This window comes from Monodelphis domestica, chromosome 1, assembly GCF_027887165.1.
Source record: "Monodelphis domestica isolate mMonDom1 chromosome 1, mMonDom1.pri, whole genome shotgun sequence".
NCBI lineage: Eukaryota > Metazoa > Chordata > Mammalia > Didelphimorphia > Didelphidae > Monodelphis > Monodelphis domestica.
This window is the reverse complement of record NC_077227.1, coordinates 212399945-212416853: the sequence shown is the minus strand read 5'-3', so window position 1 is coordinate 212416853 and position 16909 is coordinate 212399945. Positions and strand designations below refer to the sequence as shown.

The 16909-nt window shown below is 36.6% G+C and overlaps 1 long non-coding RNA gene across 2 annotated transcripts; it reads right to left on the bottom strand.

Moving 5' to 3' along the window:
- Nucleotides 1–5952: 5952 nt before the first annotated feature.
- Nucleotides 5953–15899, bottom strand: LOC103100076 (uncharacterized). 2 transcript variants are annotated; one of them, XR_008914911.1, is made up of 6 exons: nt 15885–15899; nt 13666–13800; nt 13330–13539; nt 6655–6740; nt 6409–6561; nt 5953–6260 (listed from the first exon to the last, which is right to left on the bottom strand). It is a non-coding gene; the product is annotated as an uncharacterized LOC103100076 (long non-coding RNA). The 2 variants fall into 2 exon arrangements; XR_001629327.1 differs by having other exon boundaries at nt 13330–13800.
- Between the last annotated feature and the right edge of the window lie 1010 nt (nt 15900–16909).

Below are 16909 nucleotides of genomic sequence, written 5' to 3'. Positions count from 1 at the left end.
TATATTGTTCTATTAACAAAAATCTAGCTTATTCTTTAAGGAGAAGATAGCTTTCTTTTGGGGGGGATTTTATTCAATTAGTTAATTTAGAATGTTTTTTTCCATGGTTACAAGATTCATGTTTTTTCCCTCCCTTCCCCCCAAGCCCCTCCTGTAGCTGATGCACAATTCCACTGGGTTTTACATGTGTACATTGATCAGGACCTATTTCCATATTATTGATATTTGCACTAGTGTGATCATTTAGACTCTACATCCCCAATCATATCCCCATTGACCCATGGGGTCAAGCAGTTGTTTTTCTTCTGTGTTTCTACTCCCACAGTTAGAAATTAGTGCTCTGCAAATCTTCTGACTTGTGTTCTTAAACTGTCTTTTCTTCTCTATACATCCCTTCTCTTTTTTGTCCATCTCCTAGAAAATATGAAGATGTGTTTCAATGAAGGCTACTTCTGAGAAGAGCAACTTCCTATTTTGTCCTATGTCTCCATCAATTATCATGAGAAAGACATATTGAAGATAGTTTTAAATAAGATATTGCAAAAGTGAATAGACTGTACATATCAAGGATTCAGTCAACATCAATTCAACTCTTACTTGGTGTCAAAGACAACAATGAGAGGACAAAAGTTTTCAAATAGGACTTGTCCGATTTGATGTCTCAGAGGGCTTTTTCCCATTTTTTGCTTCTATTGGTCTAGGCCAAACTTTTATGTATATAAGATCAAAACTAAGTCTTCTTGGTTGCTAAGAGTCAGATGAGCTCATTATCCGTGTTAGACAACCCTTTCTCCAAAGCCAAGATAGAACTGGTCTGTACTCCTCTTAACATTTTTATTCCAGGGAATTCAGCCTCAGCTATAAAACTATTAGAAAGAGGGTTGAGCTCTAAGATTCCATATTTCTCTTGTGCTACACAAAGTCAAGAAAATGAAGCTCTAGGGGATGACTAGAAATTCAGGCTCATGAGTTCTTAGCTCATTTCTCTTCATAAAAATATCTGGATCCTCATTAGAGGGTATGCACACAATATTATATATGTTAAGTAGTATATAGAGTATATACATATAATATACACTTTAGAGGGTATACACATATTATGCGCTATAAGGCATACATACAAAAAGTTCCATTATAATAAAATGGGTTGTTATATGTAAGGAAGCTATTTGTGTGCCCTAAGCAGATGGTGGTGTGCAGCAGAGATGTCAGATACATGACCACTGGTGGCACCCAAGCCCCATGACTTTATTGATTGTAGCCAGAACCAGATTAAAATGTATTCAGGAGGGGGCCGCTGGGTAGCTCAGTGGATTGAGAGCCAGGCCTAGAGATGGGAAGTCCTAGGTTCAAATCTGACCTCAGACATTTCCCAGCTATGTGACCCTGGGCAAGTCACTTAATCCCCATTGCCTAACCCTTATCGCTCTTCTGCCTTGGAACCAATACACAGAATTGATTTCAAGACAGAAGGTAATGGTTTAAAAAAAATAAAAAATAAATGTATCTAGGAAATATTAATTTTCTAAGACAATGCAAGGCTCATAGGGATTCTAAAATATAGTGGCCTTTCCCATTTAAGTTTGATACCACTGGACTTGTCTGTTAAAACAATGTATTGTTAATCTGTTTATGAATTTTCCACAAGGAATTGTTGTCTATTAGATATGTCTGACTCTTTGTTCCTCATTTGTGGTTTTCTTTGCAAAGATACTAGAGTAGTTTGTCATTTCCTTCTCCAGCTCATTTTACAAATAAGAAACCTGAGGCCATCAGGGATAAGTGACTTGTCTCTAGGGTCACACAGCTAGGTGTGCCTGGGGTCAGATTTGAATTTAGGTCTTCCTTATTCCAGGACCAGCACTTTATCCACTGTACTACTTGATTGCCCTTCATAAAGAATAACAGGGAGCAAATGCTTTCTACTTAAAAAAAATTTAAGTTCAGATGTGATTTCAAAAATGGAGGGCATTGCTGTGAAGACTAGCAAAACTCATTTTAAATATATATTCATAAGGCCATAGGATTATAGACATGGAGCTAGAAGGGATATTTGAGGATTCCTCATCCCACTGTCATTTACAGATGAAAAAACTGAAGCTATACATGGAGCAAGTAATGGAGCCACTATCAGGAACCAGATCCAAACCCAATATTCTTTCAGCAGTTCCTTAGAGACTCTGTGCCTGGGGGACCCAGAAGTTTGTGCCAGATATTTGATGGCCACCCATTTACTCATTATCCCTTTTCTTCTGCTATCAGATAGATGGAAATCAGGTTCTCAATTTCTGCTCTTTTCCTTCATGAGAACCAAAGCTGCATAGCTTTGGAAGAGGAAAGGGGTCAGTGGAGGATTCAGTGTTCCTCCTATCTTTTCCCTGAACTTTTATCATAAGGAGTTGTTTTGATTGCGAATTCACTGCAGAGAAGATGAATGTCAGCTCTTGTTTCTATTTTAGTCCTTGGAGACTGGGAGTGCGATTTCTAGCAACATACTTAAGGACAACAAAATTCCATTGTCATGAAATATTTTGGAGTTCATTTTCATGGTCCATTATTAAATAGAAAAGGTAACTAACACCTAGTGAGATTTAAAACTCAAGGAATATTTCTTGTTGCTCACATGTTAATAAATTCTTGGCAAATCATGTTCCTAATGGACTTATGAAGGGAAAGGGATCTTTGCTGGTCATCTACTTCATTTCCTTCATTTTATAGATAAGGAAAATAGAGACTTGAAGGAAGGTATATTGTCTTGCCTAAGGCCAACAGAGTTAGTTAAATGGTAGACAGTATTTTCACCCCAAACTGATTCTAATCCTTCATTCTTTCTACTATCCTGAGGATTCTCAAACACATCCTATCCTCAGTGGCAAGAAGATTTTCTTAGACAGGCTCTTTTCCTACTGACACTGACCTCCAGACTGTCCCACTAACAAGGCACTCCACCCAGCTCCAGGAATTTTCTCTGACTGTTTCCATAACCAGAATGCTCTCCCCTTGTCATCGTGGCCCATTACTTTCCCTGGCTTCCTTCAAGTCCCAACTAAAATCTCATCTTCTATAGAATTCTTTTTACCAACTCCCCTAATTTTAGTGTTTTCCCTTTCTTAATTCTTACTTATCCTGAATATAACATTTGTATATATTTGTTTTCTTGTTGTCCTCCTCCTAATTAGATTGTGAGTCATGAATTATCTTTCTTTTTTTAACCCTTACCTTACATTCTAGAATCAATACTGAGTATCAGCTTCAAAGCAAAATAACATTAAGTTTAGGCAATAAGGGTTAAGTGACTTGCCCTGGGTCACACAGCTAGGAAATGTCTGAGGTCAGATTGGAATCCTTCTCTAGGTCTGGCTCTCAATCCACTGAGCCACCCAGCTGCTTGCCAATGGATTGTCTTTTGCCTCCTTTTTCTATCTTTAGCTCTTAGAACTTAATGCATGCATTGAAGAACTTATGGATTTTTTTGGAACTTTATAATCTTTCCCATGGAGGGCATAGAAATACTCAGTGTCACTTCTTGGCAGTGAGGTTCACTGATGCTTCTTGACCCTCTCTTTAATACTATCTTCTGTTCTTCAGAGGCATTGGCATTATTTGTTCCACATCTTAATGCTATGCAGTAGCACTAATCAAAAATTAATATTGAAAATATGAGCTGCTTGAGAGCAGGGACTGTTTTGTGCTCCCCCCACCCCTACCACCTTTTTTGTAGAGCTGAGCATGGTGCCTGGCCACATGGTAGTTGCTCAATAATAATAATAATAATAAATGCAAATGATATTGACCTTTGCTTTCATGGGAAATTCTGGGTCAGTTAAGTAACTTTGCAATTTGTCAGATTTGATATAACTCTATCTTTTCCCATGTTACAGTGGATTGGATCCAGAACTGAAATGATAAAAATAAAAACATATTTATATAGCTACATACATTTATATAATTTGCAAAAAGCATATAATAATATATTACCTTATATGATTGTTACAACACTCCTGGGAGATAGATTCTATTATTAGTCTAATTTTACAAATGAAGAAACTCATTGAGCCCAAGGGGAACCTAGTGTTAGATTATAACTTTTATTTAAAGTATTAGTATCACTTGGGTAAAACAAATTTATTCATAAATTTTATTCAAGATTCTTTGTAGGGGGCAGCTGGGTGGCTCAGTGGATTGAGAGCTAGGCCTAGAGATGGGAGGTCCTAGGTTCAAATCTGACCTCAGATACTTCCTAGCTGTGTGACCCTGGGCAAGTCACTTAACTGCCATTGCCTCATTCCTTACTCTTCTGCCTTGGAACATTGTACATAGTATTGACTCCAAGATGTAAGGTAAGGGTTTAAAAGAAAAAAAAGATTCTTTGTAATATTTCAGGATCCAGTAAAACAAGGTTGTGCCTCCATTCCCCAAATATCTTAAGCCTTAAACTAGGTACTAGTCATGTTTGTTCTATTGGCAGTCTGGAATATCAGAGCCCTCTCAAAATAATGTTTTAAATACAGAATTACAAGGGAACCCAATTATACTGAAATGGTTGGCAAAAATTCTATTCAAAAAGTTCAAGGACCCCAGTTTAAGAGTATCTACTTTAAAGGAAATCTACAAAAACTGGGATTTTTTTTGGTTTAATATACTTTTTTCATTTTATTGTTTTGTAATTAAAAAATCCAAGGGTTAAAAGTCCATTAAAACTACTACATTTTTTTGGGTTAAGGACGTATTCCTGAAAGGAATATTTGAAGATGGATTCTAATGTTGCTGGCTGAATTCTTGCCATTAAAAAGTAAAAGCTTATTGGCAAGGGTGTTTCAAGACTAGTTATATAGGACAAATTTGTGTAATTTTCTAGTCCCTCTTCATGCATTCTTTGTATAAGCTGAATGGAATTTTCTCCATAGGCTGAATGGTACTTGTAAAAAATGACCTGACAATGATAAAGCCATATTTTAGTATTTTTTCCTGAGCCTTGTGATTCATACTTTACCATACTGTTTTCCTCTGGGATCTCAAAACTAATTGAGGAATAAAAAAATAAAAGAATTTTGGTGGGGTTGCAAGGTTTAGAAGGGGTTCTTCCTTGTTTTTATTTAGTCAAAGGCAGCTCACTAGATGAGATTAAAGTGAATTTTGAAGAATGATATTATAGTTTGCACATGTATGTGTGGTGTAAGAAGGGGCAGATGTACTAGGCACTGGGATATTGTGAATCTTTTAGTACTAAGATTCAAGGAAGTACTTTTTAAAGGCTGCCAAATTAAAAGGAACAGAGGGTAGGAAAATGAGACGAGAAAGTGATGGTGGATAATTTGTATTATTTTTTAAAATTTGTAACCTGTTGAATGACATACTTCTGAATTCTATTAGAACATAATGGAGGAAAAACATGAATATTTTTCCTCAGCTGCTTTTTTTCCTTCCTGTTAACATATTAAGCTTTACATACTCACAATAACCCATAATGAACCCGATGGCTCAAGATTTTATTATATAAACTTGTATGTTTTCCCTCATCCACCCAAATTATATAGTCTCAGATGTAAGATGAGTGAAATAAGAAATTAAAACAGAATATTCAACCCTATTCTTTAGAAATGGAAATTTGCATTCTGATAATGAATTATGGTCATAACAAGCATTCAGACTAAATTTTAATTACCTCAGAGCCAATATCATGATTTTTGTAAAGAATAAGTACAATTAGGTAATACTGTGCTCTGATATCAAGGCTTAGCAAACACAATGCAGACAAAGATTAAATAAATTTGATGGCAGATTTTCTTAAACTTATAGATCCTGTAACAAACTTCCTTGCATGACATACCCCCCCCTCCCCAACAAACACACACACCTTTTTTCTCAAAAGTGATGGCTGAGAGTGTTTTGTCTCTCAACTGATTTAAAACAATTAAACCATCTAAAAAGGACCACATCTCAGACCCAAGATGATGTTATTTATTGTTCTTTATTGTGTGACTTGTGCTTGAATTAGTCAAAGTATTTGTGTTGATTTCGTTTCATCGTTTAGTTTCTTGGTGCAGAAGCCGAAGCCCGTAGGGGGATAGGCAGAAATGTCTAGGATTTTTTGTTGTGCCCCTTTGGTGTTGATAACAAAAGACATGGACAGACGTGAGAAAGAGTCAGGAGTTATCTTGGGGTTGTCTTTTGAGTTGTTCAAATTTCATTGGAGAAGATGGAGATGAAAGGATCTTGTGTTAATTACAAAGGACTTTTTTTGTTGCTAAAAATACAATCTGAAAGAGATAAAAAAAAAACCCGACCCCCAAATTTTAATTGTTTAAAAAGTGAACAGAAAAGAGAATTTAGTAGAGAAATATGCAAAAAGATAAAAAATAAATTTACTTTAAAATGACCATTTCCTAAATGTCTCATATTACCCACCAGATCTACTTCACCCAGAAGAAGATCAGTAATTGTCTTTTCTTCTCAGATATGAACTTGTTCACGGATATCTTTTCATTCACTCCTTGAAGATGGTGATCACTTCCCAAGGAAATATTTTCACTTCCGCCAACTTGACAGTATTTTGAGTGCCTAGACATATTTGATATTATTCTGCATTTTAGTGTGATCTGACATTAAAACAAAAAAACACAAAAGCAATCCAAATAAACTTTGAAAACTTACCTCCACTTCTGTGATTGTATACAGGCCATAGGATTTATTCTATCTTTACTCACAAAAAGTTTTCTTGTCTTCTCAGGAAGTATGGTCTAATGGAAAAAAATAACCATGGAGTTAAAACAGACCTATAGGTTTAAAATGTGTTTAAGGGGGGGAAAGCATTAGCTCTTGAGTAAGAAGGATCTAGATTTTCCAATCTCTTCTTTGATACTTACTGTGTGCAACCTTGGACAAGTCAACTTTTTACCTCCCCTTTGTCCTGTTTCCTCATCTGTATGTAAAGTGAGCCGGTTTCAATAAATGGCCTGAGGTCCCTTCCAAAGCTTGATCTATGAATATGAATCCTTGCTTGTGTTCTTTTTGAAAAAATTGCTTATCTGAGCCTTAGTTTTCTCATCTATAAGAGGGAGATAATGATACCAGTAGTTCCTCTACTCAGACTCTCCCCCCTCCACAGTGGAGGAGTGAAAATAAAATGATAATATATAAAAAAGTATTGTCAACTTTTAAAGCACTAACTAACTATTTTTATCATCTCCAGTCCAGCTCAGTGGCACCATGGGAGCCTCCAGTTAGTGGCAAACTAGGATACAAGGTGGATAAGACTGAAGTCAAGAAGACTACATCATATAGGTAGATAGATGGATTTGATTATGTATATAGTTTTTTATATATGTTATATATACAAATTATTATTGTGCCTGTATGAATGTATTTGATATGTATGCTTAGTATATATTAGTCATGACCTGTAAAGTACACTGTCTGCCTCAGTTTCCTCAACTGTGAAATGAGGATAATATAGCACCTTACCTCTCTCAGCGATGTGAGGATCAAATGAGATATTTGTAAAATACATGGTAGGAAGCTTAATGCTTATTTCTTTCCTTTGATCCTTGCCTCTTCCTTTAAAGTAAATCATTACATCTTTTTCTCTTCCTGAAAAACAGTACACCTACCTCTTTCTGGAATATTTTCACTTTTTTTTGTCCAATCTCTAGAATCTTGGAAACTCTATCTAGATTCCTCTTAGATGGTCTCATTATTTTAATTCCATCTTGTCTTCCTTATTGTGTCAAGTTTCTCTCTCTTCCTTCTGAAAAACATTTGACCTACCTCTTTTTGGAATACTTTTGGTCTCATTTCTCTCTCTGTCCAGGAGTAGCAGAATAAATGTTTCCAATTCATTACATGAATGAACAATTCATTCCTTGGGCCTTTGAAAGGTTTTCTATGCTCCTGAAAATTTTCACCCTCCAATTCTTTTTGGGATGTTTTAATTATTTGAATCCTCTTTTCCTGATCTCTCCATTAAGATTGCTCAAATTTGTACCTGCTCTCTGAGTCCTTTTGAAGAGACCATGTATGGCGTTTCCTAGAGACATTTATTTTTCTCCATTAGATCAATTGCCAAGTCATCTTTCTGAAATACTACCACTTGTACCTTTTTAGAATACAGAAGTTTATATGCATACCTTGCGCCTCTTGAAACACCAACTCTCAGTAGGAAGGCATCAAAGATATTTTCTTTGGATTTAGAGCCTTTTGGAGGACTATCGATTGAACTGAACTGGAAAAACTCACCTTTCCACCATCTTTGATTTCTTTTGCTCTGGGGGTTATGTAAGGTCGCTGGTTTTCCTCAAAGAAATAATTTTGAATTTTCCGCCCCTCTGGACCTTCTTTTCCTACCTTTTATCACACTGAGGACTATGTTATTGGTGTTTGCAAAATTTTCTTCTGTGTCAAATATACCATCTCCTGCTGAATATTTCACATCATCCCTAAGTGTTAATTAAGAGTAATTTGAAAGCACAAATACATTCTAGAAATATCAACTGGTGTTTTACATATTATATCTGGAAAACACACTTGCCTGTTGTGAAACTTTCAGTTTGTAGGGATGGAAGTTTTCATTGAGAGGTGTTCAAGTATTGTTTGTTGTAAATCATATTAAAAGATACACCTCTCCATTTCTTCAAGTATCTTTTTCATTTCTCCTGCTTTATTTCATCCTTAAAATTGTACTTCCTCCTGATGTCAAATACTGCCTCACTGGAAAAATGACTCACCTTAAGTTCTCTTTTTTGAAATGTGTGACATATGAATCTTCCTCTTCCTGACTTTTTTTTACCTTATATATAACAACAAAGCCCTGGGATTATGGCCTCTCCATATGAAAAGAAAAAAAAATTTTAGAGTTACTTCTCTCCCTCCAGAAATCTTCATTTTTGAAGAGTATTCCTTTCTTTCTTAAGTCCCTTTTCTTTCTCTCAGAACTTGGACTTATTCCTTCAGGCTCTTTAGAAGGAATCTGTTCTGACTCTTCTCAATTTAGTAATAAAAACCCAGGTTTTGATTAGGTTTACCTGAGTATGGATAGTTTTGCCTCTCCGCCCATCTGGGAAATTGGAAGTATTTTATCTTAGTATATTTCTATTTAGTTTTAAAGTGATAAAAACTCTGAGGACATCTCAAAATGGCTCTCTGCTATATAACTCAAGGCTTGTCATTTCCAGTCAGGTCTTAATCCGTAAACTCAACAGGAGTGTAAAATAACTCCCAATGAAGTTGTGGGTGTTGGTGTCTGGTGTATCCAATGTGCTGCCTTTTCCTATTTTGCTCTGCCCTTTAGCCCTTTAGCTGCCACCATTCTGGACTTGGGTATGAGGCTTGAGCCAAGTTTTATAGGTTGTTAGTTTCAGTAGTTAGATAAAGGGGTATTAGTTTTGGAAACGGACTATGGTGGGAAATGCTTGGTCTTGACAGAGAAAGCTAATACTTCTGGACAAATACTACCCATCGAGGTTGATCAGGATTATGAGCCTAGATTAGGGCAGGAAGCCACCTACCTTGGGTAATTTGAGAGTTTGTTGACTCCCACATATTTCCAATATTTCCTCCTTCAATTCCCCTAACTCAGGGCCTGAAATTTTGGTAATTAAAGTCATCCCTTTATTTAAGGTATTTTTTCCAGAAGGCAGGACCTGTTAAAATATCCATGTTGACTAGGAGGTTATACAAATTTTATTTTTAGTACCTAATTCATTAGACTTCTGTCTTTTTGTCTATCGAGAGAACAACAGAGCAAAAAGAGTTTATAAAAAGTGGTCTGGGTTGGGGGAGGGAGAAAGGAAAGGTTTCAGGGAGAAAAGGAACCATAAAGGAAATCAGATATTTTGATTATGCACAATTGGGAGGGATAGTTAGCATGCTAATGACCAGTATACTGTCTGCTGTATTCAGAGAGAGATCTATCTACAGACTAGAACTATTGGCAGAAATGAGCAAGACGAAAATCTTACATGAATGCTTCAAGGATCTGTGATTCTATGGCTGTGGGAATTTCTTCCAGTGATAGAAATTACAACCCATCTAGGGAATTTAGTAGATAGTCTTGTAGAGTTGCTTGTGGCCAAAAATATCATCACTCTGCCTGGGCCTCTCTGAACTTAGTTAGCTAGGCTGTTCCTTAGACAACACAAATATCATCAAGCCCAAACTTAAGACCTTTCCACAGCTTGGTAGACAGAGGCAGACAGAACTTATGCTCCATGGCTTAGCCGTCAAAAGTTCACTTCCATTCTGTGTTGAGGAAGGAGGACTTTAGTGAATGAAGAGACAAATATAACCATTTTTGAATACAAATGTCTACGTTGAAGTTAAGAAAAGACAATTAATTAAGCAGGTAAAGATATTAGGGAGACTAGACTTTATAGTAGTAGTTTGTATAAAAACACAAAACTGGAAATCTTACTTAGTTGATTTCCTGAGATGAGCCAATAATGTGATGTGGCATCAAGTGAATGTTAATGGAATTAATAGGCAATTATTATATGTTATATAATACATATATATTATATAATATGTATATAATTCCCAATCCACCTTCCTAATCTTTTCTATCAAACCTTAAAGAGGACATTGTTTCAAAATGTCTCTGGCATTGGCTGAACCAAAAGGTTTAGAACACCACATACTAAAGCTCCCTACTGCGGATAATTTAGGTCAACCTGCACATATTTATTAAGCACTAAAATTGACTTCCCAAACTCTGAAGAAATATGACCACATTTTAAGCAAAGCCCATGACGATCATGAGCCACTTTCCAGGTATGTTGGAGAAGGTAGTCTTGTCTGGGCATATAGGTTGTACTAGAGACTCTGATGTCCCTTTCAATTCCCTTATTCTGTGGTTTTGTGAGATGCCCTCAGTGGCTGACAGATATAACTGATTACCCTTCCCCAGAATAGGGGATGCCAAAGAAGGGTGTACAATAAAACTACATAGAATGACCCTAAACTATTGCAACTATATTGCTTTGTGAACTATCTGAGTATTTCCTCTTTTCTTGCTGGATTGTTCTAAGTCGACACAATTGTAAGGAAGTATATATGTATATATGTCAGATATACCAGGAATGGTTGCCTCACCTCCTTTGCTTAAATACCATGTCTATATGCAAGTCACAGACTGGGCAGAGTTGCTGTCATAACTCTATCAATGAATATGGCTGTTTCTGCTCTCCCTTTCCCCCATGGCTCTTCTGAGTTTCCTAATAGCATTATTAATCATAGTAGAGTGTCCAGATCAAGGAAGGTCAGGGGAGAATATTGGGCACCTGCATCAAAGGGATATGAGTTAGAAATACTGAAGGTGGAGAGTGTATAAAGAAAGAAGAGGCACAAAGAACCCAAGACAAAATGTGTTTACCTCATAACTGCAGAGAGTATCAGGACACACCTTGATAATGTTTGCCATTGACTCTGTTGGTTAGAACATACCTGGAGCACTATAGCCACTTTGGGATGACAATACTTTAAAGGGGACCAACAGGCAAACTAGACTTGTGTAGAGCAAAGTTTCTTCTTAACTCAGGGTCCAAGATTCCCCAGGGAATCCTTGGATAGATTTCAAGGGGTCCATAAAACTTGTGTAGGAAAAAAAATGTTTATTTTCACTAATCTCTAATTTGAAATTTAACATGCCCTTTTGTTATTTAAAAATATTATTCTTTAGGCTTCACCAGACTGCCAAAGGGATCCATGGCATTCAAGTTGATTTGCAGGGATCTGACTGAGATGGTATAGGAATAGGAGGTATAGGAATTATATCAAATGAGAAGCTGAGGCAGCAGAACTTAAATCTGATCAAGAAAAGAATTTGGGGGATGTGAAGGATCACTATAGTTCCTGGGATGCTTTAGGAAGGTTAACTGGGAGCAATCATGAGAAGTCACAAGGGAGATGATTTAATTGCTGCAAATAACAACTTTCTTAATGATGAAAAATTTCCAGTAGTGGAACAGGCAGTCTCATCAGGTATTGAGCTGCTCTGCTGCTCCCTGTTACTAGAAATGTTTAGTCAGAGTTTAGATAATTGTCAATGATGTCATAGGATGAATTCCTGCAATGGGAAAGAGGATGAATTCAAGTACTTCCTAAATCATAGATGAGTGTCTGCAGGACAGAATTATAAGGAGTAGGGTTTGGAGGGAAAAGTAAAGCATAGATAGCAAACATTTTGCCTCATCTAAGACAGAGGTGTCAAACACTTCTAATTATTAAGGGATCCAGAGTAAAATATAATTGAAGAATTTTAATAAAATAAGTAAAACTACAACAGAGCATTTCAATATGCAGTCAACAAGAATCCTTATGTATGGTAGCTGTTTCCCAGTTTGACACCACTGATCTAAGATGCTTGGGAATTGGCAACTGCTGTTAGTGATGGCACTGACCTTTTTCAGGAATAGCTCCAAAGAATACCAGCTTCCTCTTAATCATGAACAGATTTTTTTCATGACCTTGATACTATAATGAAGTTCTTCTCACTTCAGGCCACCTATATCCCTTAGATATCAACACATTTATTTTAAATCCCCCATATTTTTGTTGTTGTTGTTTCATAGGTCATAGTTTCAATTCAAGGTTTTTTTTGCAATATTCATTACTCTAACTCATCTTTTAATAAGAATATAGTTTACTCACTTAAATAGCATTTGGTGGTACTGATGATGTCCATTAATCACCTTTAATACTTGCTTCAATCATAGATCCCTTTCTCAGGGAGTGGGTTTTGTTTTTTTTTTTTGGCATGTAAAAACTTTTGAAACTTTAGGAAAACAGCTATTTTCCTTTCCTTCTGTAAAGTGATAGATTCATCATTTAGATTCACAACTGAATTATGACCTAGGTTAAAGTTATAAAAGTGTGTCTTCTTGGCCCATCCCCAAATTCCTTGTTTTCCATCCCTCATAGCCTGATTTTGTCCTTTCAGTTTCTCTTGGCATTCTTTCATGTCTGCCTCACATATAGGCAGAGAAGATGGATTACTCATATAATTTCTGAAAGATGTAAGGATCTTCCCAATCCCCACCAAATACCCTTCTATACTCAAGTTTCATGTAGAGCTATTCATTCCATGACTTTTCTGCTCCTCCTTAACAACACAAGTATTCCTGGGGGAGTTACACCTGAAGATCAATCAGATTGTTTTCCTCTGTGACAGAAGAGATTGAGAAATGAGAGCATTGTGGGGAAAGGTACCCCTGTCTCTGTTCATGTTAAAGGTGTTGAGGAGGGAAAAGAGGTGGGTAGGTGGGCAGGTCCTGAAATTTTAAAAAAAATCACCTTCAACTGGAGAAAGTCCTCTCTTAATAATACAGAAAAGCTTACCTTCATAGTTTTTTCCAGCTGATAAGTTATGTGTCAGAAGTCCTGATGAGTTACAAATGGTCTTTTTCTTTAATCTCTGTACTGTTCAAGCTTCTTGCTTTCCTTGTGTAGGAAATGTAAAAATCCAAGTGCTGGGACTTGTATTTATGTATGCTTCCCTTTATGATCAAATCCCTGCTATGTTTATGATGTCATGATCAGTGATGTTACCTTGGCAACAGTCAAGGGAAAACGTTGCCTATATATAGACTGTTTCTAAGGTAGTGAGTTTTCTTCAGTGATGATGAATATACATTTCCCCCCTTAAGTGCATTTTGAATCACCCATAGGTGGTACCTTATATTTTGGGTCCTCTTGTTAGTTTTGTTTCTTTCTCCATATAAAGAGGTTCTCACACTCCAAGCATTATAGCTTAAAAATTGCTTCTGTTAGGGACCATTAATGTCATCATAGCTTTGGTGATTTGATAACCTGGGGAAAATAGGGAATTTGGGGAAAATTCCAAATTGCTAGGAATTAGTTCACTCTGAAACAAGTGATTATTTGCTATCTCCCTTAAGACTTCTAAGGGAATGAAAAAGACTAAAGACTATATATGTAGCATCTCTGTAATGTAGAGCTCTAACTCTTTCTACAAGACATCTCTGTCCAGAGATGCAGGAAGGAGGCCAAATATGATTTAGGGTAGTAAAGTAGTAGAAGTAGTAATGAACTTGGGGTCAGAGAACCTTAGATTAAACCTCATTCCCCGATACAACTTTTGTGACCTTGGATGGACACCTTAAAAGTAATGTCCTTGGACCTCAGTTTCCTAATCTCTAAAAGGGATTATATTAGGTAGCCTCTATGGGACCTTCTATTTCTAGATCTATATCACCATGGAGGAGTCAGAACAGAACTCTCAGGTAAAATGCTATGAAACCCCCTTCCCAATAGCCCTAGCTAGTGAGAATTCTATTTAAATTTGGTTTTTAATATTAATCACTAAAGATTTACATTGGAAGAATATCTTAAGAGATCATTTGGCCTTTTTTTACAAATGAGGAAACTGAGGTTCAGAAAGGAGATCTTGCCAAGTTATAGGAAAAATTCATTAAACATAATTTTGCCATTCTTCAGGAAATCTGGTGTTTGACTTTTTCTACTGTTTTATATATATATATATATGTGTGTGTGTGTGTGTGTGTGTGTGTGTGTATGTATACGTATAAATATATGTTCACACACATATCCATATGTGTGTGTATTTATTTTGTATATGTGTCTATGTTTGTGTATTCTCAGACAGGTCAGGGACAGGAGCTGTAATTTTATTGATAGAGAGAACCCTCAGGTAAGGAAATTCCCCCTACCATTGCAAGTTAGCACAAACATTTCTTCACCAGGGGGAGGCTTTAAGGAATAATATTGCCTTTTGCCAAGGTTGGGGTGCAAAGAGACAATGATATAATTGGGGGGCAAGATTTTTGTAAGATAATGGGATATAGTCTATGAAACATGGTCTAGTTTAAAATCCAGTGGCTCTTGCAATCTCTTTCCCTTCCTTAGGCATAGCAAGGACCTTAAGCATCAACATTGTCAAACTATGAGTGAGAACATTGTTGAGTCATTTTTCATTCATATCTGTCTCTTTGTGATCTCATTTGGGGTTTTTAAACTGGAGTTTATTTCCTTCTCCAGTTCATTTTACAGATGAGGAAATGGAGGCAAATAGGGTGAAGTAACTTGTCTGGGGTCAGTAAGTATCTGGGGCCATATTTGAATTCAGGAATATAAACCTTCATGACTTCAGGCTCAGCACTCTATCTACTACACCACCTAGCTTTCCACTGAGAAAATTGAGGCTCAAAGAAATGAAATCATTTTGCCCAGGGGGACAGAACAAATTAGAGGCAGAACAGTGATGAAAACCTCAAGCAAGCTACTTTCAGCAAATTTTTGGCTATTAGAGAAAAACCAACAATGAGCCACATTTACCATATCTGAAGATTGCTTTGAAGTTTTAACAATCATATTAATGTTTCTAAATGACAAAAAGCCAATTTTAAGACAGAAGGTAAAGGTTTAAAACTAAGGGGAAGTGAGGTGGTCCAGTAGAGTGCCACTAGATCTGGAGATGGGAGGGCCTGGGTTCCAGTGTGGTCTCAGACACTGCCTAACTGTGTGACCCTGGGCAAGTCACTTAACCCCAATTGCCTAGCCCTTACCATTCTTCTACTTCTTCTGAATGCTAAAGCAGAAGTTAAGGGTCAAATAAAAAATGATCAAAATCCATTCAAATTTTCTTCTTGAGATCCAAAAGATGAATTTTGCTTATATTTCTGAAATCTTCAATCTTAAAATGTTTTCTACTGTCTAAATGTGTCACTCTTACTGTTGTTCTATCCTCAAATCTGAATTCCTACAGACCAACTTAAATCTGGGAAGCACCAATACACAGGCTCATCAAAATGTTTCTTTGGGATGATGAGGGAAAACAATTTTTTTTAAACTTAAAAATGGCAAGTTCTAGATTTAGCTACCAATAAAGGGCCACTGTATCTCCCAAAACAAACCTATCTTTAAAAGTATGTCATTTTCTTTCTTCTTCATTTTGCTCTTCTGACTAAGTATCAACAGCTTCATTCTCTACTCTAGGAAGACTGAGGTGGACTTGCTTGAGAATGAATGCAACGTTTTGTATTCTTGTCTCCATGGTGATTCTTGCCTTTATGATATCAGAAGTCAGGCTGATTATAGTCCCACATTACCAACTGCCTATTGGTCATTTCAAACTGGATTTCCCATCCACATCTCAACCTCAATATATCCAAAATAGTACACATTATCTTTTCCCCTCAAAGCTACTCCTCCTTGAAACATCTCTATTATTAACCCCGCTATCATTCTCCCAATCCAGTCCCTCATTTTTCACTTGGACCAATACAATACTTTTCCAATTTGTTTCCCTATTTCAAATATCTCCCCACTTCGGTCCATCAATCTGTCTTCCACAGAGCAGACAAAATGTTTTTCTTACCATGTTACATCTCCCCTTCTCTCCAACCAAATTACCCAAATGAGTAAAAATCCTTTGACTCTCTCTTACCTCTGGGATCAAATATAAACTCTTTGGTTTGGTGTTTAAGTATCTATCTTCACTACTTAATCCCTTCATACTTTCCTAGTCTGATTAAACTTTACTCCCCTCTCTACATTCTTTTGTCCAGTCTTACTGGTCTATTTAACTGGTTCTCAAACAGGTCCTCCTAAGGATCTCTCAGTTGTGTTTTTGAACTTGCTGTCTTCCATGCCAGGAACTCTCTTCCTCCTCATCTCTGCCTCTTGGAATCCCCAACTTCCTTCCAGACTGAGTTCAAAAGCTTTCTCCTGGAGACTGTAAATTAGACTCTTGATTATGAATTGATTGTTGGTTAAGATTTTTAGTTAATAGTGAATAAATGTCTGTGGATTAGAGTTAGATTTCATCGTATAGGTCTTAGTAGGAGAGATTGTAAGAGTGTCCCTAATTTCAAAGGCTATATAACCTGCTCCTGTCTCTTGAGGGAGATAAATGGAAGATGAGTCAAACCTGGTCAGG